Source organism: Aethalodelphis obliquidens, unplaced genomic scaffold (assembly GCF_003676395.1).
Source record: "Aethalodelphis obliquidens isolate GAN/ISIS:26980383/991018 unplaced genomic scaffold, ASM367639v1 scaffold10, whole genome shotgun sequence".
Classification (NCBI taxonomy): domain Eukaryota; kingdom Metazoa; phylum Chordata; class Mammalia; order Artiodactyla; family Delphinidae; genus Aethalodelphis; species Aethalodelphis obliquidens.
The window spans coordinates 31,848,716-31,873,524 of NW_020837954.1; the positions used below are offsets into that span (position 1 = coordinate 31,848,716).

Below are 24,809 nucleotides of genomic sequence, written 5' to 3' on the forward strand. Positions count from 1 at the left end.
TTCTCATCTTTTAGATGGTGCATTTTTTTCAGTTGACAAAGTCAACTGTTTCTACCCCTCTGTACAGAGAAGGAAACTGAATCCCAGAGGCTTGCTCAAGATTACACCGTGAATCGGTGTCAGAATCAAAATCAGAATCAGAATTTAGACCTCACTGCCAGTCCAGTTCTTCTTTTAGTACACCTCATTGGTGGTGTCCAGTTTCACAGACTAGATACCCAGAGATGAGAAAAATAACTTTCCGATGCTTTTCTCTATACTTCTTACATCATCATACTGGAATTTTGAATTTGTCATATTTCAATTCAACCCTTTCTATTTATAGAGTTAAAAGAGGACCTCTAATCAATGTCCACAAAATTATTGTCTGACAAAGATCAAACTAAAAGGAAAGACACAGGACTAGGCAGATTCTCTACAAGGTATGTGCAGATGTGCCAGCCAGCTGGCTTGGTGATGTGAATTTGGAAAATAGTCTATTAGAAATGAGAAACTGTAAGTTCAAGTCACATAAAAATGAAATGAGTCCTTTCCACGTAGCTGGGGGGAAAATAACAATCTGCTGCATCAAACAGAGATTGGTGATACCCCATCCTCCCCTTTGAACATCACATCGCTTTGTCCTGACTGTGAAACCTCCAATTGCTGGAGGTCTGTGGCTCCTCCACTCTCTGGTAACCAATTACCTCACAGCTGCTTCAATACCAAACAAAACACCCCAAGTCCCAAACTGACTTTACATCAAATGAAGCACAAAGCACAACAGAAAACCAAAAATGCCCTAAAGAAATTGCTTGAGTTTGGGATAACAAAGCCAGTATTAATCTTCCCAATCCCCACCCCAACCCCAATGTGTACAAAGTTCTGTACGTGAAGGGTGAGGAGTAAACTATCATCTGCAGGGTAGACTTAAAGTTACATAGGAGTAGGATCAGGAAAAGCCCTAAATCTACACATTTTCTCTTGTCAGTCTCCTGTGTCCTTGAAGGAGATCTTCATTCATTCTCTGGTGCATCTCACTGCCTTGCTGACACTGTTAAAATATTCATATCTTTTATGGGAAATAAGTCTTCCTTTAACATTTTCCCCCAGTTTTCCATTCATATAACTCAAAGACAAAAACTGTAGTGTCAGGCCCTTGCCTTCAGGGAAGGCAAGATTTGAGATTCGTTCTACTGCTCCTCGCTGGACTGCCTTGCGAGTAAACCCTCTATTCACTGCAAACCTCAGTGTCTCAGCACTTTGACTTGACAGCCGTGTGTCTGACAGGGTCTTGGTGCTCCAGGTGGGTGTCAGGCCTGAGCATCAGAGGTGGGAGAGCCGATTTCAGGATATGGGACCACCAGAGACCTTCCAGCCCCACGTAACATCAATCAGCGAGAGCTCTCCCAGAGATCTCCGGCTCAATGCTAAGACCCAGTTCCACTCAACAATCAGCAAGCTCCAGTGCTGGACACCCCCATGCCAATCAACTAGCAAGACAGGAACACAACACCACCCAGTAGCAGAGAGGCTGCTTAAAATCATAATAAGTTCACAGACACCCCAAAACACACCACCAGACTCAGTCCTGCCCACCAGAAATACAATATCCACCCTCATCCACCAAAACACAGGCACCAGTCCCCTCCACCAGGAAGCTGACACAACCCACTGAACCAACCTGACCCACTGGGGACAGACACCAAAAACAACAGGAACTACGAACCTGCAGCGTGCAAAAAGGAGACCCCAAACACAGTAAGTTAAGCAAAATGAGAAGACAGAGAAACACACAGGAGATAAAGGAGCAAAGTAAAAATCCACAAGACCAAGCAAATGAAGAGGAAATAGGCAGTCTACGTGGAAAACAATTCTGAATAATGACAGTAAACATGATCCAAAATCTTGGAAATAGAATGGAGAAAATACAAGAAATGTTTAACAAGGATCTAGAAGAACAAAAGAGCAAACAAAAAATGATGAACAACACAATAAATGAAATTAAAAATTCTCTAGACAGAATCAATAGCAGAATAATTGAGGCAGAAGAACGGATAAGTGACCTGGAAGATAAAATAGTGGAAATAACTACTGCAGACTAAAGAATGAAAAGAATTGAGGACAGTCTCAGAGACCTCTGGGACAACATTAAACTCACCAACATTCGAATTATAGGGGTCCCAGAAAAAGAAGAGAAAAAGAAAGGGATTGAGAAAATATTTGAAGAGATTATAGTTGAAAACTTCCCTAATATGGAAAAGGAACTAGTCAGTCAAGTACAGAAAACACAGAGAGTCCCATACAGGATAAATCCAAGGAGACACATGCCAAGACACATATTAATCAAACTATCAAAAATTAAATACAAAGAAAAAATATTAAAAGCAAAAAGGGAAAAGCAACAAATAAAATAGAAGGGAATCACCATAAGCTTAACAGCTGATCTTTCAGCAGAAACTCTGCAAGCCAGAAGGGACTGGCAGGACATATTTAAAGTGATGAAAGGGAAAAACTTACAACCAAGATTACTCTACCCAGCAAGGACCTCATTCATATTTGACAGAGAAAATAAAACATTTACAGACAAGCAAAAGCTAAGAGAATTCAGCACCACCAAACCAGCTTTACAACAAATGTTAAAGGAAATTCTCTAGGCAGGAAACACAAGCAAGGAAAAGACCTTCAAAAGCAAACCCTAAACAATTAAGAAAATGGTAATAGGAACGTACATATCGATAATTACCTTAAATGTAAATGGATTGAATGCTCCACCCAAAAGACATGGACTGGCCGAATGAATACAAAAACAAAACCCATATATATGCTATCTGCAAGTGACCCACTACAGACCTCAGAATGCATACAGAAAGAAAGTGAGGGGATGGAAAAAGATATTCCATGCAAATGGAAATCAAAAGAAAGTTGGAGTAGCAATTCTCATATCAGACAAAATAGGCTTTAAAATAAAGACTATTACAAGAGACAAAGAAGGACACTACATAATGATCAAGGGATCAACCCAAGAACATATAACAATTGTAAATATTTATGCACCCAACATAGGAACACCTCAATACATAAGGCAAATGCTAACAGACATAAAAGGGGAAAGTGACAGTAACACAATCATAGTAGGGGACGTTAACACCCCACTTTCACCAATTGACAGATCATCAAAAACGAAAATAAATAAGGAAACACAAGCTTTAAATGATACATTAAACAATATGGACTTAATTGATATTTATAGGACATTCCATCCAAAAAGAACAGAATACACTTTCCTCTCAAGTGCTCATGGAACATTCTCCAGGATAGATCATATCTTGGGTCACAAATCAAGCCTTGGTAAATTTAAGAAAATTGTATCAACTATCTTTTCTGACTACAACGTTCTGAGACTAGATACCAATTACAGGAAAAATCTGTACAAAATACAAACACATGAAGGCTAAACAATACACTACTTAATAACCAAGAGATCACTGAAGAAATCAAAGAGGAAATCAAAAAATACCAAGAAAAAAATGACAGTGAAAACACGACAACCCAAAACCTATGGGATGCAGCAAAGGCAGTTCTAAGAGGGAAGTTTATAGCAATACAATCCTACCTCAAGAAACAAGAAAAATCTCAAATAAACAACCTAACCTTACACCTAAAGCAAATAGAGAAAGAAGAACAGAAAAACCCAAAGTTTCCATAAGGAAAGAAATCATAAAGACCAGATCAGAAACAAATTGAAAAGAAAAGAAGGAAACAGTAGCAAAGATCAATAAAACTAAAAGCTGGCTCTTTGAGAAGATAACCAAAATTGATAAACCATTAGCCAGACTCATCAAGGAAAAAAATGGAGAAGACTCAAATCAACAGAATTAGAAATGAAAAAGAAGTAACAACTGACACTGCAGAAATACAAAGGATCATGAGAGATTACTACAAGCAACTGTATGCCAATAAAATGTACAACCTGGAACAAATGGACAAATTCTTAGAAAAACACAACCTTCCAAGACTAAACCAGGAAGAAATAGAAAATATGAACAGACCAATCACAAGCACTGAAATTGAAACTATGATTAAAAGTCTTCCAAGAAACAAAAGCCCAGGACTAGATGACTTCACAGGTGAATTGTATCAAACATTTAGAGAAGAGCTAACACCTATCCTTTTCAAACTCTTCCAAAATATAGCAGAGGGAGGAACACTCCCAAACTCATTCTACGAGGCCACCATCACCCTGATACCAAAACCAGACAAAGATGTCACAAAAAAATAAAACTACAGGCCAATATCACTGATGAACATAGATGCAAAAATCCTCAACAAACTACTAGCAAACAGAATCCAACAGCACATTAAAAGGATCATACACCATGATCAAGTGGGGTTTATCCCAGAAATGCAAGGATTCTTCAATATAGGTAAATCAAACAATGTGATACACCATATTAACAAATTAAAGGAGAAAAAAAATATGATCTTCTCAATAGATGCAGAAAAAGCTTTCAACAAAATTCAATACCCATTTATGATTAAAAAAAAACTTTCCAGAAAGTAGGCATAGAGGGAACTTACCTCAACATAATAAAGGCCATATATGACAAACCCATAGCCAACATCATCCTCAATAGTGAAAAACTGAAACCATTTCCACTAAGATCAGGAACAAGACAAGGTTGCCCACTCTCATCACCATTATTCAACATAGTTTTGGAAGCTTTAGCCACAGCAATCAGAGAAGAAAAAGAAATAAAAGGAATCCAAATCAGAAAAGAAGTAAAACTGTCACTGTTTGCAGACAACATGATACTATATACATAGAGAATCCTAAAGATACTACCAGAAAACTACTAGAGCTAAGCAATGAATTTGATACAGTAGCAGGATACAAAATTCATGCACAGAAATTTCTTGCATTCCTATAAACTAATGTTGAAAAATCTGAAAGAGAAGTCAAGGAAACACTCCCGTTTAGCATTGCAACAAAAAGAATAAAATACCTAGGAATAAACTTACCTAAAGAGACAAAAGACCTGTATGCAGAAAACTATAACACACTGATGAAAGAAATTAAAGATCACACAAATAGATGGAGAGATATACCATGTTCTTGGATTGGAAGAATCAACAATGTGAAAATGACTATACTACTCAAAGCAGTCTACAGATTCAATACAATCCCCAGCAAACTACCAATGGCATTTTTAACAGAACTAGAACAAAAAGTTTCACAATTTATATGGAAACACAAAAGACCCCAAATAGCCAAAGCAACATTGAGAAAGAAAAACGGAGCTGGAGGAATCAGGCTCCCTGACTTCAGACTATACTACAAAGCTACAGTAATCAAGACAGTATGGTACTGGCACAAAAAAGAAATACAGATCGATGGAACAGGATAGAAAGCCCAGAGATAAACCCACGCACATGTGGTCAGCTTATCTTTGATAAAGGAGGCAAGAATATACAATGGAGAAAAGAGAACCTCTTCATTAAGTGGTGCTGGGAAAACTGGACAGGTACATGTGAAAGAATGAAATTAGAACACTCCCTAACACCATACACAAAAATAAACTCAAAATGGATTAAACACCTAAATGTAAGGTCAAACACTATAAAACTCTTAGAGGAAAACATAGGCAGAACACTCTATGACATAAGTCACAGCAAGATCCTTTTTGACCCACCTCCTAGAGAAATGGAAATAAAAACAAAAATAAACAAATGGGACCTAATGAAACTTCAAAGCTTTTGCACAGCAAAGGAAACCATAACAAGACCAAAAGACAATGCTCAGAATTGGGAGAAAATATTTGCAAATGAAGCAACTGACAAAGGGTTAATCTCCAAAATATACAAGCAGCTCATGCAGCTCAATATCAAAAAAACAAACAACCCAATCCAAAAATGGGCAGAAGACTCAAACAGACATTTCTCCAGAGAAGATATACAGATTGCCAACAAGCACATGAAAGAATGCTCAATGTCATTAATCATTAGAGAAATGCAAATCAAAACTACAATGAGATATCATCTCACACCAGTCAGAATGGCCGTCATCAAAAAATCTAGAAACAATAAATGCTGGAGAGGGTGTGGAGAAGAGGGAACCCTCTTGCACTGTTGGTGGGAACGTAAATTGATACAGCCACTATGGAGAACAGTATGGAAGTTCCTTAAAAAACTAAAAATAGAACTACCATATGACCCAGCAATCCCACTACTGGGTATATACCCCAAGAAAACCATAATTCCAAAGTGTCATGTACCAAAATGTTCATTGCAGCTCTATTTACAATAGCCAGGACATGGATGCAACCTAAGTGTCCATCAACAGATGAATGGATAAAGAAGATGTGGCACATATATACAATGGAATATTACTCAGCCATAAAACGAAACAAAATTGAGTTATTTGTAGTGAGGTGGATGGATCTAGAGTCTGTCATACAGAGTGAAGTAAGTCACAAAGAGAAAAACAAATACTGTATGCTAACATATATGTATGGAATCTAAAAGAAAAAAGAAAAAAAATGGTCATAAAGAACCTAGGGGCAAGACGGGAATAGAGACACAAACCTACTAGAGAATGAACTTGAGGACCCTGGGTGGGGGAAGGGTAAGTTGGGACAAAGTGAGAAAGTGGCATGGACATATATACACTACCAAATGCAAAATAGATAGCTAGTAGGAAGCAGCCGCATAGCACAGGGAGATCAGCTCTGTGCTTTGTGACCACCTAGAGGGGTGGGATAGGGAGAGTGGGAGGGAGGGAGATGCAAGAGGGAAGAGATATGGGTATATATGTATATGTATAGCTGATTCACTTTGTTATAAAGCAGAAACTAACACAGCATTGTAAAGTAATTATACTCCAATAAAGATGTTAAAAAAAAAAAAGAGTCATGTACCACAATGTTCATTGCAGCTCTATTTACAACAGCCAGGACATGGAAGCAAGCTAATGTGTCCATCAACAGATGAATGGATAAAGAAGATGTGTCACATATACACAATGGAATATTACTCAGCCATAAAAAGAAACAAAATTGAGGTATTTGTAGTGAGGTGGATAGATCTAGAGTCTGTCATACAGAGTGAAGTAAGTCAGAAAGAGAAAAACAGATACCATATGCTAACACATATATATGGAATCTAAAAAAAAAAAAGGTTCTGAAGAACCTAGGGGTAGGACAGGAATAAAGATGCAGACATAGAGAATGGACTTGAGGACACAGGGAGTGGGAAGGGTAAGCTGGGACAAAGTGAGAGAGTGGCATGGACATATATACACTACCAAATGTAAATAGATAGCTAGCGGGAAGCAGCCGCATAGCACAGGGAGATCAGCTCGGTGATTTGTGACCACCTAGAAGGGTGGGATAGGGAGGGTGGGAGCGAGGGAGACGCAAGAGGGAAGAGATGTGGGAACATGTGTATATGTATAACTGATTCACTTTGTTATAAAGCAGAAACTAACACAACATTGTAAAGCAATTATACGCCAATAAAGATGTTAAAAAGAATGATTAGAAAGTAAAAAAATAATAATGGTAAAAATAAAATACACAATACAAGTAAAAAAAAAAATTGTCCATTTGCTAGAGTTCGGCAGTGTTAGTTGTTTGTTTAGCCAGAGCTTTACACGGTTTTTATGATGAGAATATCTCTGGTTCTTGTTCTCTGAAGAACTCCTCCACCTCTTTATTTCTTCTCAAAACATTGCATTTTTCAGACAAACTAACAGAAATTGACTTCAAACCATGATCTGTAGATAGTGGGACCAAACACCCAGAACATGTTCAGTTCATACCTGTTGTCCCATTGGATTAACAATAGCACTCCCAGTCACTCAACAAGTGTCTCTGGATAAAGCATACAGTCATCCTGCATATATATATATATTTATATACATGAATACGGAAAGATGTCAAAACTATGATTGGGGAAAAAATCAAGTCACCTAATAGCGTGTAAAGTATAATCCCATTTGTGTAAAAAAATTCAAATATGTGTGCTTAAAAATATGTATGTAGACCAACGCTCTGTGGTGACCTAAATGGGAAGGAAATCCAAAAAAGAGGGGATATACGTATACGTAGAGCTAATTCACTTTCCTGTACAGCAGAAAGAACTAACACAACACTATAAAGCAACCTATACTCCAATAAAAATTAATTTTTTAAAAAAGTTGAAGGTGTTCATTGCCAATGTATGTAGAAAATTGATGAAAGAAACTTTGCAATGAATATTTTGAAGAAATGAGAATTGAGGGTGGGAGATGGTGAAGGGTTTTTTTTTTTATGTCGGTCTGTCTATTTGATCTCTTACAATTAGCATGAATTTATTTTATAATAATAAAAAAGAATGATCAAGGGACTGAAGGTTTAGAATTCCTGTGATGCAAAGGGGTGCTAAGGTTTCTTACCAAGGTTAGTATTTCATCAACTTATTTACCTGCCCCAAATGGTGACGACCAAAGAGTATATAGCAGCAGTCTGTACCATGAAATATATGATTGAGAACTACCTCTGCTGGCCCCAACCCCCATATTCTGTCCTCTTTCTCTCCTCTTACATGGGTAAGAGAGAAAAAAATAAGGTACATAAAGGAAGAAGAATAAAATTCACTGGTAAATCTAAAGAATGGTGGCATGATGGGCTTGAACCCATCTGGGGTAGGTCTTCTGCCGGGCAGTTCCCAAGACTAGCCTTCATTTCTCTCTCCCTTCCTGCCTACTTCTCCCCTCAAGATACACATGCAGCTTGACTTTTCTCTGGCTACAATTATGGACAGCATATAATAAAATGTGTCACACTCACAGCTGAATAGAAATCATGGATATAGATTAAACAGAAGCTCTGCGTTTCTGAGGCAATACAGATTTCATCCTCTCTACCATGGGAAAATGACATTCCCCCATTTCCCTGCTGGTATCGACCTCAGAAGGTCAATGAAGCAAAGTTCTTTCCTATTACTTTTGGAGTTTCGTGCAGTAAGTTTGGTATCTCATTCAAAGACCCCACAGATTGTTAGGTTCCCTACAGCACAGAGCCCCTGAGCTGTGAGGAGAATAAAGCTAGTTACTTGGTCTCCTTGTTTAATCAGTGAGATACCTTTCCCTCTTGTATGCTGCGTCTTCTCTTACTAAAAATAAGAGAACAACACTGATGCCAGTCGGTTGAGTGGCTAAGTCAGCCAAGAAGGGTTTGACAGAAGATTCCTTTCTGCTCTGGCACAACGCCATTTATTTGAAAAGGTAGCTGGAGAGCATCTCTTCATTGAAATCAATGCAGATTGCTTAACACAGATATTGACAAAATGAAATAAAACCAAATGGGAAAAAAAACTTAGGGGATTTTAGACCTAGATAATCAATCTACATCCATATTTTTAAGCACACATATTTGAATTTTTTTACACAAATGCTGCTAAAACCTTCCTTTTAAAATTGCATTAAGGACAAAGCACAACATGAATCAGGAAGAAATTGCAGCAATTATCTCTCCTTGAGTGCACCTGAAGCAAGAAATAAAGTCTTGGCATGAAAAGATAATTAAAACACCTTAACAATTTGAGCAGAATAGGTTTGTTTAAAGAACAGGATATTTTGCCCCAGTCACTAGGGGTTTACCCTCACTCTTCATCTATATTATTTTTTTATTTCCATAAATTTAAAGCAAAGTCCACTTGCATGAATTATGAGGGTCACTGATTCATTCTGACAAAAAAATCAACAAAGAAGATGAATTTAATGGGTGGGAGCTTTCATGGCCAAGTCCCAAGTGAGCCAGGCTCCACGCTTTGAGGCTTTAGGGTGCCCTTATTAACCAATTATCAGGGAGGCTCAAGCCTATAAAAAAAACCTTCCTTCCTTCCTGCTTTTCCCTTAGGAAGGCCTTTTCTTTTTCCCACCCAAGACACACAGTAGTCTTGACCCCCAACTTCACAGGCCGGTCCATCTGCCAGAATGCAAACATTCGCCTGGGCAAGATTTTCCTAACGGGGACATCCGTCCTCCATCTGCTTTCACTGCCCGGCCAGGGTCACACTCGTACACTTCATGAAGAATCCTGGCACACAGTTACACTTGAAATGAGAAGAGTCCCGAGACATGGAAATTATTGTCATATCATCTCTTACCAGACACTGCAGTGACGCTTTTCTTTGCTTAAATCACCACGTCTGCACAGAAACCGAGCCGGATCCTCCCGGGATCTCTGTTGCCCTCTAGTTAGTTGTTGGATGTGTTTGATCACTGCGAGCAACTCTTAAGCAATGAAAATGCTGTTCAAGCACCGCAGCAGAAAAACACAAGCTGGTCTCAATTTTCTCTTGGGGTCAATATCTTTCAGGTGGGCTTTTCCCAGTTTCAGCCCTCCCTCCATAGATTGTTGTGGAGTGCTGGGGAAGAACATGTTGCTACAACTCCCCTAACTCCTGCCTCTGCCACGGGGGCCTGAGGAAGATTGTATCAGTGGCAGGCTGGCCTCTAGACCCTGAGGCGACAGGTGGGGATATTTCCCCTGCCATTCTCTCCCTCACTCACTCTGAAGTCACACTGGCCTCCTTTCTGTTCCTCAGACACCCAAAGCTCATTCCCACCTCATGGCCTTTGGAACGCTCTGCCCCCAGCTGGTCTCACGACCAGCTTCTCTGGTTCCTTGGATCTCGGCTCAGACGGCATCTCCTCAGGGAGGCCTTCCTTGCTCACCCATCTAAACAAGCAATCCCCACTTCTTGGGTTAAGTATCCCAGAAGCAAACCCTGAGACGCGGGTTCACATACAGGTGATTTGTTAGGGATGCACCGCCTGGGGAAACCAGTGAGGGAGGGGCAGGGACACAGGATGAGACATCAGAACAAGCCAGCCGAGGGTGTGAATTGAGGCAGAGTCCCGGCCTCAGCCTGATCCCACAGGAGCTCTGGTGTCCATTAGGCCTGAGAGTTTGCCTGGACTCGTTGCAAGGGAGCTGGGCTTGCACACCCCTGCACCTGTCAGTCATTGGGTAAAGCTGGCTGGAGAAGAGTCCTGTGAACAGAAACGCCCAGCACTCCTAGCTCTTGCACCTGCCTATGAAGTGACTCCAGAAACACAAAGGCAGACCTTTGAAGAGAGTCCCGGGTGCGGGTTGTGTGAGGGCAAATGCTCAGAAGCAGGGCATGGGCACACAGACCCAGCAAATGCGCCGACGGCATCCACTCACCCTCCAACCCCACCATTCTCAAATACACAGCCTTGCTTTATTTTCTTAAGTGCCCTTAGCGCTATCTGAGATTCTCTCGTTTATAAACATGTTTACTTACTGTCTGTCTTCCCAGCTAGAAAACGGTCTCCATGAGAACAAAGATCCATCTGTCTTGTTCACTGCCCACCCCCAGGGGTAGAACCAGTGCCTGGAACACAGAGGATGCTCAACAAATATTTGTTGAATAAATGAATGAACCAGGCTGACACACTCTGACATGCTACACAACAGCCTGGGACCCAGAGGAGGCACTAACCCTTGGACTCTGTCCTGGAAGTCAGAGGGAAACTGTGATAGAGTGAAATAAGCACAGGATCTGGAGTCCATAAACTTGGCTTTAGTAGCCATGTGAACTCAGGCAAGTGAGGCCGCTATGCCTCCTTGGCCCCAGTTTTCTCAGGTGTATAGTAAAGGCGAGTGTCTACAGACTTAACTACAAAGATATTTGTCACACTGTTGTTTATTACAGCTAATCATTGGAAAGAGCCTGAACATCCAACGCTGGGAGATTAATCATACCCACACAATAAAATACAAAAGAAACCACAGAAATGATGCCATGAAAATACTATTTAACGACATGCAAAGATTTCCAAAATATATTATTAGGTGACAAAACAGTGCCTTCCAAAACAGTATATACAGTACAACTTTATCTTAATGTATTTTATGTGTTTGTTTCAACATACATTAAAAACTAGAAGAATATACATTCAAATATTTATGGTGGAGTGAGTGGAGAGATTATGGGTTATTTTTACTTCCTCCTTTCATCTTGTCTATGTTTTCTGAACTTTTCAAAGTAAAGTATATTACTTTTGTAAGTGGAGAAAGTTATTTTTTAATTGCTTTTTTATAATACCAAAATAATCTCCAAGCACTGTTCCAACCTTGTTTATTCTTAGGAGAACAGTTTGTGATGCTGTGGAAAGAACATGAGACAGGTTCTAGTTCACCCTCTGATCCCTGTTAACCAAGTTGCAGGGGGAAGGGTGATGGGGAGGGTGGACAGTGGTTAGGAAACTTTGAAACATGCATCTCTCTGGGTTCAGCTTCCTCATCTGTAAAATCAGCACGTCTAACAGATGTTGCCTTCAGAACACGAAGATGTACATTGCATAAAAGAGCAAGCAGTACACATGTTATGTCCCACAGTTCATGCTCCCGGGATAGAGGGATTACTGGCTCTTTGGATTTGAACTTAGTCATTCTGGCTGACTCTGTTACAGTAAATACACAGTAAGAACTCCTGGTCAGAAGGACCCCATAGGATGAGGCATTCTAAGCACCTGTCACCTGCTTGAACACAGCAGTAAAATGTTTGTTGTCCCCTAATGGGGCCAGGTCCTCCCTAAAAGCTCCCTCATGGGTAACCAATAGCAGAGCTGTTGCTCTTACTTGATAAATTTGTGACTGAGAGTTGAGTGCAGAAAGTCTGAGGCTGATAATTAATTACCTCTTTTTCTTCTCTGACTTCTGAACCAACTAAGAAAGAGACAGAAAAATAATGGAGGATCAACTTGTCAGTCTGATTACTCACCAGCTTGATTACTGATACGGAGAAGAGAACTGGGGTCTGGAGTCACAACTGGGCTTTGAATCCTTTTCCCTGAGCATTGAATTACCAACCCCTAACCATAGAGACACAGTGCCCCAAGGGGAGCAGTCTACAGGAAGGAGCAGCAAGACGTGCTTCCGAAAGAGAAAAGGGAGACTTGGCCCACGATTCACACCCACTTCCCAGTCTCAACAACCATATAGGATTGGGGAGGAGTGAGTGAGGGTGATAGAGAGAAGGTTAGAACTTACCTTTCCATTATTTTCCTTCTTGGAGTCAGATGTTCCTTCTTGAAATAGAATGTAATCTCCCCAAGGATTTCTCTATTTTGTTCACTGCTGAGTCCCAAGTCCATAGATCTCAGTAAATACCCACTGAAGAATAGAAACATGAGAACTACGGAATAGGATTTTCCCTAACAGTAAGTTCTTTGAAAGTATTTCTACAGCTCAACGAGCTATCCATTTGTTCAATTGAAAGTACTAGATATAAAAGAGCGGCATTGTCTGTCCTTGTTGAAGGGGGTTTTGGTGACTTAAAAGAGTGGTCAAAGCACCCAGTACACACACTGAGGGGTCTTGGAGAGGCTGTAGGAAGAAGCTCATTTCACCCCCAAGCCATTAAACTGGGTTCTACTTCAGGATTAGGCAAAAGATAACAAGTTATCAAATCTTCCAGACCCCACTTTTCTCATTCACAAAATGGCCCCTACTAGTTTTACCTTTCTTAGAGTCTAGATAACAAAGACTAAGAATGGGTATTCGTAGAGTGGTGTACCTATCCAATCAGTTCTAGGGTTCATATCCTTACAGTTCAGGTGGTGTCCTATTTATTGCTATTACTAATACTTTACCATGTCCATATATACTGTTTCTTCCAGGGATTTAAACCAACTGAACAAATTTCTGTACAATCATAATAATTACTAATTCATTCCTGTATTCCAAATGCTTTGCGCTAGTTTCACGAAGAAAAAAAATCCAATCTAAAATTAGGATTTTGATTTTGAAAGTAATGATATTAAAGCCAATTCTTAATATCAAAAACTGATTTAGAAATAAGTTTGAATTAAATCAGCAGTATGTGTACTTGGGAAAAATGTGGAGAATTATGAAAGCATCTCTGCAAAGATTTGTATATTAAGCTTCAATTTTGTTCTTTACTGTATCTCTGAATTACAGACATGCTGAATGCAGACCTCAGTTTCAAAGGACAATTTTTAAACTTAAAGAACATGACCATGAAACTACCAGCTAGAAGTAGGCATGGATCAGATGTATTTTTCTTTATAAAGGCTGTTACAGCCAGACAACGGGGATGAGGCTACAGAGACAGAGTTTAAAGCTCTTATAGAATATAGGCATATTTATAATGGTGTCCTCCAAGTTAATATTCTAAATCAGTTGGAAAACATCCTGCGATGTGACTTTTGTGACCCAGAAAATAGCTCCCATCTCTAACCCTTCTGCAAAAACTGACAGCTCCGTTGGTTCAGATCTTCTTTCATTACATTAGACCAGTGTCTCTCAGTTAGGGGGGGATTTTGAGTCTCTCCTTCCCCAGGGGACATTTGGCAATGTCTGGGATATTTTTTGGTTTTTAGAAATAGGGGAGGGTGTGCTCCTGGCATCTGGAATAGAGGCCAGGGCTGCTGCTAAGCATCCTACAATGCACAGGACAGTCCCCTACCACAAAGAATTATCTTTCCCGACGTGTCAATAATGCCACGATTGGCAAACTCTGCACTAGACTCCTTTTTTAATAATTTTTTAAAATTAATTAGATTATTTATTCATTTATTTTTGGCTGCGTTGGGTCTTCGTTGCTGCGCGTGGGCTTTCTCTAGTTGCGGCAATCCGGGGCTACTCTTCGTTGTGGTGTGTGGGCTTTTCATTGCGGTGGCTTCTCTGTTGCGGAGCACGGGCTCTAGGCGCGCAGGCTTCAGTAGCTGTGGCACGCAGGCTCAGTAGTTGTGGCTCACGGGCTTAGTTGCTCCGTGGCATGTGGGATCTTCCCGGACCAGGGCTTGAACCCGTGTCTCCTGAATTGGCAGGTGGATTCTTAACCACTGCACCACCAGGGAAGCCCTGCACTAGACTCTTAATATTGAGCAATCTTCTGGATCTCTGCTGTGGAATGACTATGGGGAGATCCATGGAAGAAATATGTCTTCTGTTGAGCCTTAAAAAGATGGGCATGATTTGGGTAAGTGGAGGGCCATTCCAGGAGGAAATTTCAATGGAGAAAAGGGGGTCCATATGCAGGCACATACTTGAAATGTTGAAGGAACACTGTTCAAGCCATCCTATCTTTAACGGAGAGCCCATATTGAGATATGATAAGACATGACACAGTGATGCTGGATTTGGGAAGACCTTAAGTGTATAACATTAAAGAATTGAGGTCTACCCTTATATTTAGTAGTGCAAAATTGACACCTCTAAAGTAGGAAATGAATATATATTTTACCCACTTTTGAAATGCAGCTGCCCTGAACCAGGTCCAGGAAATTCAGAATGTGTAGTCCAGTTTAGATTTGAAAAGACAGAAGACAGAAAGGTCACTTACTAGTTTATCATAAATAACCAAATATACGAGCCCAAATGATAGTAGTGACGGCAGAATTAAAAGAAAGGGACAAGAAAAAAAGGAGATATCACAAAGAATGAAAGATCTGGCTCTTCCTCTGGGAGTTTGGTGATGATGGTAAATGAAGGAATTCGGAGATGGGAAGCTGGGACTCTGAGAACCAGGAATATACTGAAGCTGAAGGTCTGGGCAGGAGGGGGGGTCAACAACCAGACAGGTGATAAAGGGTAAAGAAGTGCATCTGAGTCAGAAATCAGAGAAATGCATCATCACGTCAGATCCTAGCTAGGCAGACAGCAATAAATTATCGTCTCCCCAACATCACACGCACATTCTTCCTTCGGAACCTTTTCCCATTAAATTCTCATCTGTAATGCTCTCTCCCCTCTCTCTCCACTTCCCAATAAGACCCACCTTGGAGGCCAGTTAAAGAAAGACACATCTTTCGTATTGATACTCTCCTTGTCACCGCAGAGCAAGAATACAGAAGATGGTCCAATATTCAATCTTGCATGGTACAAAAAGACATGAGCCTGAGGAGACATGAATATTTACAGATGAGAGATACAGCCTAGAGCAGGCAGGGGCAGAAATCCAGCAGCCAAACAGTTCAATACTAAGAAAACCCAGATGCCAAAGACAGGCAGCCAGGGAACTCTCAAGCTGACAGAGGGGAAAACAAAAGGGTACAATAGGAGGTTATGTTTAGTGACAAAGAGGGGAAAAAATGTCAAGGGGAGTGTGGTGAACAGTCCAGTGGGATGCTGTGGTCTGCTTGAGAACATGATCTGCAGAGTCAGACAGACGAGGCTCAGAGTCGGCTCCCTGGTCCACTTACTGTGAGATCACCAGCACCTCACTTAACTTTCCAGAGCCTGTTTGCTGCGCTGTAAAATGGAGAAAAATATGTCCGCCTCACGGGACTGTTGTGGTTACATAAGATGACTGATGAGATGAGATGTGACTAAATGAAATCAAATGATACATATGCAGCTGGAAAAATGTTTCAAATTTATTAAGGTGATTTTCTCTTTTGCCTTTGATGACACAGCCTTTGTCCTAATCCACTGCTTCTCAAATTTTGATGTTCACACTTACCACCTGAAGATTTTGTTAAAGTGCAGATTCTGGTTCAGTGGAACTGGGTAGAGTCTACGTTACACACTCCTGACAAACTCTGCTAGAGATGCTGCTGCTGCATAGATCACACTTTAGCAGCAAGACTGCAGGGTGCCCGAGGCATTCGACTGATGGGGATTTGTTGCAGGTGAAGGTTTGTGACAGAAGGGATGCAAAAGTAAGACTGAGATAATATTCAACTTCTGTTCTTCAAAACTAGGATTCTGCAATAAGACTGTAGATGTGTAAGCAGGTTCAGGACTAGACCCTAGTTTTATGTAAATGGCGTCCAGATTAAAGAGGAAGGGGAGACAGCCAACTTCATTCCAGGACCAGAGGATTGTGGGGAGAGGAAGCTGGAGGGGAGTAGCAGAGCAAAGTGGGGAGATGCATGCTTCAGGACTCCTCTCTCCGGGCTTTACCCCAGAGAGGGAGAGGTGCATGCAATGAATGAGGGTAGTCCTGAGGGAAAGATTTAGCTTTCCCAAGCTGCTCTGGAATTCCATGTTGCTTTGGTAGGTTTCTACGACAGCTGAGATTCTGCCTTGGAAGCTATCCAGGGAGGATCTCCATGACAGTGGTGAAAGACTCCAAAGCCGACCTCCTGAGCTGGGACCAAATGGGGGTTACAGCAGATCTCAAAGGAGTTTCTCAATCAGCTAGACTGGAGGGAGACTAAGTCAGCCAGGGAAAAGGACCACAGGCTGCCCAGGGCAAGAGAGAACAGCCACGGACTTTAGCCACCTATGTCACCAGATCAAACAGGTGGACAAGGGACATTGGCCAGGAGGCCAGAAGAGAAAAGGACATCCCCTGTAAGGACCCTGGTTCTTCCACGTTGCCCTGGGGTTACGGAAAGCTGCCCCTCCCTGCATATCCCTAGAAAAGGAGCAGCAGAGGGAGAGAGGTTCTCTGAGAAGCTGAGCATTTTAATCCAACAAGGACTCCATGCTACCTAAGGGAACTATTTAATTGGACGAAGTCTGAGATTGATTTGGACAGTTAAATCATTTGAGTTGGGGCTTGAAAAGAAGGCCAAACTTCTTAGAGATAAAATAAAGATATTACATTTTTCTCTAAACAACCAAGTTATACAGTGAGTTAAGTTTACAACCACACTACAAATATATAAAGTACTTAGCAACGTGTCTGCCATATAGAAAGTGATCAATAAACGGTAACCAGGTTAAACAGGTTAAGTAAGAACTAAGAAAAGGCCACTGGATCTGCCAGTTAAGAAGCTATCATTCCCTTTTGAGAGAGCAGTTTCAGCAAAGGATGGGGATGAAAAGTAGCCACAGAGGATGCTCATTCTGACCATGAAAGCCATTATGGCCAACATTCTACAACACTCAGCACAGCTTTCATTTTACGTAGAGACCAGAAGGGGTGTGAATTGAGTAAAGATGAAGCTGACCTTCCCAGGTCAAGGCTCAAGATTATCATCCACTGAGTGGAAGTAACCCTGAAGGGAGTTTAAATCCTATTTCCGGAAATTGGCTCCAAAGCAATTTTCTTGATGAAATGGGTTTTTTGCTAAGTGTGAGATGGCAGATAAATATGAAAAAATGTTACATATTCCAAAGCGATAGCCAAGAATTCTACCTTTAAAAACAATCCTTAAAAGATTGGTTCATTCTACTTACCCCACAATTGTGGTTTTAAAGACGAGGCTTGCACCACCCCACAGTCTTGATTTTCTCAAAGCTCTCTCATCTTTCTTATCTCAGATAAAGGCTGCTTTCGCACATGCTCCCAGGCATAGAGGTTTTCTGATGACCAGTCCATAGTTCTGCTACCTCTCCCTGAGCGGTGCAGGTCATTTATTCATCAGCAGAGTAGTCACTCCTAGAGAAATTGTGAAATAGGGAGGCTGGTCCTACCACCACACTTATCTCTCTGGGATCATGCAAGCTCATTTTGCCATCTTTCCAACCTCACCAATACACAAGGCCCTCAGTCCATCCCATGATTGCCTAGGTGTCTCCTCTCCCAAATTCTCTTACACAACTGCTCCCCTTCCCCAAACTCAAACTGCGCCCAAGCCTGCCCTTATCTTTCTTTTCTTTCTCCTCCTCTCAAAATTGACTAGTCCTTTGTTCTGTGATCTCAGGTCCCACTCCCTTCCAGGGACAAGCTGATAATGTCTTTCAGATGACCTGGCATCATTATTCATAAGTAGCTTTGGTTACCTTGTCAAAATACATAATATCACATGAAAAGATGCTGAGCTTGATTATTCATTAGGAAAATGCAAATCAAAACCACAGTGAGATACCACCTCATACCTACTAAGATGATTCTCATCAAAAATGTGGAAAATAACAAGGATAACAAGTGGTGGCGAGGATGTAGAGATTGGAACCCTTGTACATTGCTGCTAGGAATCTAAAATGTTGCAGCTGCTGTGCAAAAACAGTTTGGCGGCTCTTCAAAAATTTAAACATAGAATTACAATATGACTCAGCAATTCCACTCCTAAATATATAACCAAAAGAATTGAAACTAGGTACTCAAACTAGTACTTGTACACAAATATTCAAAGAAACAATATGTACAATAGCTGAAAGGTAGAAACACCCAAATGTCCACCAACAAATGGATAAACAAATTGTGTTATATCCATACAATAGAATACTGTTCAGCTGTTAAAAAAAAAAAACGTGAAGCACTGATACAGGCTACAACAATGTGGATGAACCTTGGAAACATTACACTAAGTCAAAGAAGCCAGACACAAAACTCACATATTGTATGATTTCATTGGTATGAAATATTCAGAATAGGTAAATAGAGACAGACTGCAGAGGGGAGTCTGGGGGAAAAGCAGGGTAAGGAGTAACTGCTTAATGACATGAGGTTTTACTTTGGAGTGAGAGAAGTGTTTTGGAACTTGGTAGAGGTAATGGTTACACAATACTGTGTATGTACTAAACACCACTGGATGGTTCACTTTAAAATGGTTAATTTTTGAGTTATTTGTAGTGAGGTGGATGGACCTAGAGTCTGTCATACAGAGTGAAGTAAGTCAGAAAGAGAAAAACAAATACCGTATGCTAACACATATATATATGAAATCTAAAAAAAAAAAAAAAAAGGTCATGAAGAACCTAGGGGCAAGACGGGAATAAAGACACAGACCTACTAGAGAATGGACTTGAGGATATGGGGAGGGGGAAGGGTAAGCTGGGACAAAGTGAGAGAGTGGCATGGACATATATACACTACCAAACGTAAAATCGATAGCTAGTGGGAAGCAGCCACATAGCACAGGGAGATCAGCTCGGTGCTTTGTGACCACCTAGAGGGGTGGGATAGGGAGAGTGGGAGGGAGGGAGATGCAAGAGGGAAGAGATATGGGTATATATGTATATGTATAGCTGATTCACTTTGTTATAAAGCAGAAACTAACACACCATTGTAAAGTAATTATACTCCAATAAAGATGTTTAAAAAAATAAATAAATAAAATGGTTAATTTTACATTAGGTGAATTTCACCTCGATTTGTTTAAAAATGCTCATGTGAGCTTAAGACCATTAAAATGTAACCCAGAGCGAGAATACACGGCCTATAAACATCTTGAGAATAGAGGTTATATCTCATATGATAATTTTTTTTTTTAATACGCTGAGGCACTCTCGTCTATATTGCTTCTTTTTGCCTTGCAGAAAGAATTACCATGCCCTCAGTTCCTGCTGCAGCCGCCAACAGTTTTTGCATACCACTGACAATATTAAAGACACCACGTACGGGAACTGAGTGCCATTTTCAAGTTACCTAACTGTCGTCTATACAGCTGCTATTTACTGAAGACTTCGGCAAAGAGCAGTGGGATTCTCACCCTATTCCTGATGTGATTTTTAATTTCCCGCTATTCTCCAATCTCCTTTCATTAAGTCCAGTCCTCCCATGCACGAGTTTGTACCCTTTCCAAAAGGAGAGACCTGATGTCACGTGCTGTGATATCTATGATTTTTCCAGCTCCTGTATTTCTTTCTTTCTCTGTTGTAGCTAATAGCTTCACCACATGGTGCTTCAGCCTGGCAAACAGCAGTGCCCGTTCCAGTGAGCTTCCTCTCTGTCCCGCTCACGCTGCCCTGGGTTACTGTAGTTTGCCATGATGCAGCAGGATTCTTCCCCATCCTGCCACTTCCCCGGCTCCTCTTCTTTCCCCACTGCCTCTGCACATCCCAGAGTTGGGTGTCCCAGCCCCAGTGTCTGTATGGACCATAGACAGACCCAGATGAGCTTCTTCCCTACTACCAATGCTGGTTTTGATTCTTAAATCTTGGAAACGTGCCAGATTTGCTGAAGGATATTGGGGACGTGAATATCCCCAGTGGTTCTTCCTGTCATGGAGTCCTTGGCAGCAACTCCCTTCTTCCTTCCCTCTGGGCCTTACTTCCCTTCTGAGGGGGAACTGACGATAGGTTCATAAACACCTGGTTTCTTTCTACTCTCCTGGACACACCGATGGGCAAGTCAACAGGCAGCTACCACACTCACGATGGCTCCAGCACATGACTCAGCACATTTCCTCTGATGCACAGCTCACTCCCCTCCCCAGATGAGCTCAAGGTACATTGTCCTCTGCACAGACATCCCCCAAGCTCCGCACCAGTTTCTGTCTCACTCTTGTGGTGGCTGCAAAGTCAACACTGTTTTTGTTCCTCCAGAGTCATCCCTATGTCGCCAAGTACCAGGCTACCAACGCTCAATGTTCTTCTACCTCTACTGATGCAAGTATTCGATTTCTACCAAGAAAACGTGAACACAAATATTCCCAGATATCCATAACCACAAACAAAGCCTCTTATCAGTGTCCTTTCACATGCATACATATGAGTTAACCCAGTAATTTCTCCCACGTTGAAAATATAGCTTTTCTTCCTGAATAGTCCTATCAAGCTCTCCCATTCTTGACAAACTTTTACGTATTTCTTGCTTCCTAATAAAAAGTATCCAAACTTTCCCCCATCCCCACTGCTTGCATTTCCCTCACTCCTCTCTTCTTAATCAGGGCTGCCTACCTTCTCATCTCACATTCATTATTTACTCTCCAAAACTGTGCTTTTTGAGGCTTTTACAACACACCACCCAGCTAAGGTGGCCACTTGCTGAAAGCCATGCATCTACAAATAGGTCATGAGTTCATGAATTTCCAGAGAGAACAGTCCAGAGACCATAAAGCTACTATTTCTGCTTTGAGTGAATGAATTGTGAATTCCCACTGTGATACAAAAGGACGATTAAGAGGCAGCTGTTGTCATCACGGTCCCTTTAGTAGGTGAGAAAACTGGGGTTCAGATAAATGAAGTGCATTGTCCAGATGTTCAGAGCTGATAAATGGCCGACTGGACCTCAACCCCCAGGCTGTGGACATAACCATGATGCCAACCTGCCATTATAGCCAAGTTTTCCTGCCCCAATTGCAGCCTCACCAACAAGGCTGTCGCTAGTAATTTGGCTTCCTTTCTGGCTTTCCTCAAGGTTTAGAATCTACTAAGCAGCCAAAAAGAATATTGGACTACATTTAACCACTACATTTCTCTCTCTGAATTAACAAACTGGCATCTTCTAAATTAAAGGAACAGAAAGTCGATTTATCCTAATCTTTAAAACTTTTCCAAAGTATTTCTGCCCATTAACATCCAAGACAAATGAGTTTTACTTCAAAGTCTCTTTTTTTTAAATTTTATTTGATTTATTTTTTTATACAGCAGGTTCTTATTAGTTATCCAATTTATACATTAGTGCATATGTGTCAAAGTCTCACCATATTCCAAAGCTCTTTTTGTATGTGTTCTAGTAATTCCTCGCTGCAATGTGGTATTTAGTCATTCCTCGTTACACTGCTGTATACATTGGAGTAATGAACGCTGGGTACCACAGCAGCTCTGAATTACAAAGGCTTATTTCTCTCACATAGGATGGTATGATGCAGAGCCCACCTGCTCTCCATCCTGTAGCTACTACATCTGGAATTTGTGACCTTCGAGCTCACCACATGCATATATTTAAGGACCAGGCCTCAGAGCAGCTTGAATCATTTCCAACAATATTCCATTGGCCAGAACCTGATAACCGGACCCCCAAACATACAAGGGAGGCAGGAAAATGTACAGAAGCACATGGATATTTGAGTACAGACTCTGCTATAACACTTCATTTATGTTGAGCACAGAAAATTGAAAGATACAAGGAAAGAATAAAAAAGAAAAAATCTCTCATCTTAAATCTCATTCACTGAGACTGTTAAATTTTCCAGGCATTTGTATATTTATATATAGATACAGATATATAAAGGATAGAGAGAGAGAAAGAGAGATGGCATCACATCAAACACAAGCTCTTTTTTTTAAACGTCTTTATTGGAGTATAATTGCTTTACAATGGTGTGTTAGTTTCTGCTTTATAACAAAGTGAATCAGCTATACATATACATATATCCCCATATCTCCTCCCTCTTGCATCTCCCTCCTACCCTCCCAATCCCACCCCTCTAGGTGGTCACCAAGCACGGAGCTGATCTCCCTGTGCTATGCGGCTGCTTCCCACTAGCTATCTATTTTACATTTGGTAGTGTATATATGTCCATGCCACTCTCTCACTTTGTCCCAGCTTACCCTTCCCCCTCCCCATGTCCTCAAGTCCATTCTCTATGTTTACATCTTTATTCCTGTCCTGTCCCTAGGTTCTTCAGAACCATTTTTTTTTTTTTAGATTCCATGTATATGTGTTAGCATATGGTATTTGTTTCTCTCTTTCTGACTTACTTCACTCTGTATGACAGACTCTAGGTCCATCCACCTCAATACAAATAACTCAATTTCATTTCTTTTTATGGCTGAGTAATATTCTATTGTATATATGTGCCACATCTTCTCTATGCATTCATCTGTCAATGGACACTTAGGTTGCTTCCATGTCCAGGCTATTGTAAATAGAGCTGCAATGAACATTGTGGTACATGGCTCTTTTTGAATTATGGCTTTCTCAGGGTATATGACCAGTAGTGGGATTGCTGGGTCGTATGGTAGTTCTATTTTTAGTTTTTTAAGGAACCTCCATACTGTTCTCCATAGTGGCTGTATCAATTTACATTCCCACCAACAGTGCAAGAGGGTTCCCTTTTCTCCATACCCTCTCCAGCATTTATTGTTTCTAGATTTTTTGATGATGGCCATTCTGACTGGTGTGAGGTGATACCTCATTGTAGTTTTGATCTGCATTTCTCTAATGATTAATGATGTTGAGCATTCTTTCATGTGTTTGTTGGCAATCTGTATATCTTCTTTGGAGAAATGTTTATTTAGACCTTCTGCCCGTTTTTGGATTGGGTTGTTTTTTTGATATTGAGCTGCATGAGCTGCTTGTAAATTTTGGTGATGAATCCTTTGTCAGTTGCTTCATTTGGAAATATTTTCTCCCATTCTGAGGGTTGTCTTTTGGTCTTGTTTATGGTTTCCTTTGCTGTGCAAAAGCTTTGAAGTTTCATTAGGTCCCATTTGTTTATTTTTGTTTTTATTTCCATTTCTCTAGGAGGTGGGTCAAAAAGGATCTTGCTGTGATTGATGTCATAGAGAAACACACGCTTTTGGATAGTTTGATATCATCCCACAGGTCTGTGAGGCTTTGTTCAATGGAGCAATGTATATATTGGTATGAGAAATGTTTTGTTAAAAAAAACAGGCTATGTTTATATATATATATAAATATTTTATTTATATATATATATTATATATATATAATATTTTAAAAATATAAATATTTTATCAATATCCATATGGGATATTGATAAAATAGGCTGTTTTTTAACAAAACATCTCCCATATCAACGTATACATCAACATCACTCCATCAAAATTATTTATTTATTTTTGGCTGCGTTGGGTCTTCGTTGCTGCACACGGGCTTTCTCTAGCTGTGGTGAGCAGGGGCTACTCTTTGTTGTGGTGCGTGGGCTTCTCATTGCGGTGGCTTCTCTTGTGGCAGAGCACAGGCTCTAGGCACACGGGCTTCAGTAGTTGTGGCACACTGGCTTAGTTGCTCCACAGCATGTGGGATATTCCCAGACTAGGGCTTGAACCCGTGTCCCCTGCATTAGGCAGGTGGATTCTTAACCACTGTGCCACCAGGGAAGCCCCAAAATTCTTAATTACCACATAACCTTCCATTTTATAGTTATCCCATAATTTGTTTAAGCATTTCCCTGTTATTTCCCATTTAAATTTTTGCCAATTTTTTTTTTTTTTACTGTTATGGACGATACTGTATAAGCATCCTTATAAATGCACACACCTTTG

General features: G+C 40.6%; 1 long non-coding RNA gene across 1 annotated transcript in view; it reads right to left on the reverse strand.

Moving 5' to 3' along the window:
• LOC113622799 (uncharacterized) overlaps window positions 1-18,777 on the reverse strand; it is a 33,628-nt gene extending 14,851 nt beyond the window's left edge. The window contains exons 1-3 of the long non-coding RNA XR_003433664.1: window positions 18,147-18,777; window positions 15,796-15,914; window positions 13,044-13,166 (exon numbers count right to left, since the gene is read on the reverse strand). This is a non-coding gene — a long non-coding RNA (uncharacterized LOC113622799). The remainder of the gene's footprint in view (window positions 1-13,043; window positions 13,167-15,795; window positions 15,915-18,146) is intronic.
• Between the last annotated feature and the right edge of the window lie 6,032 nt (window positions 18,778-24,809).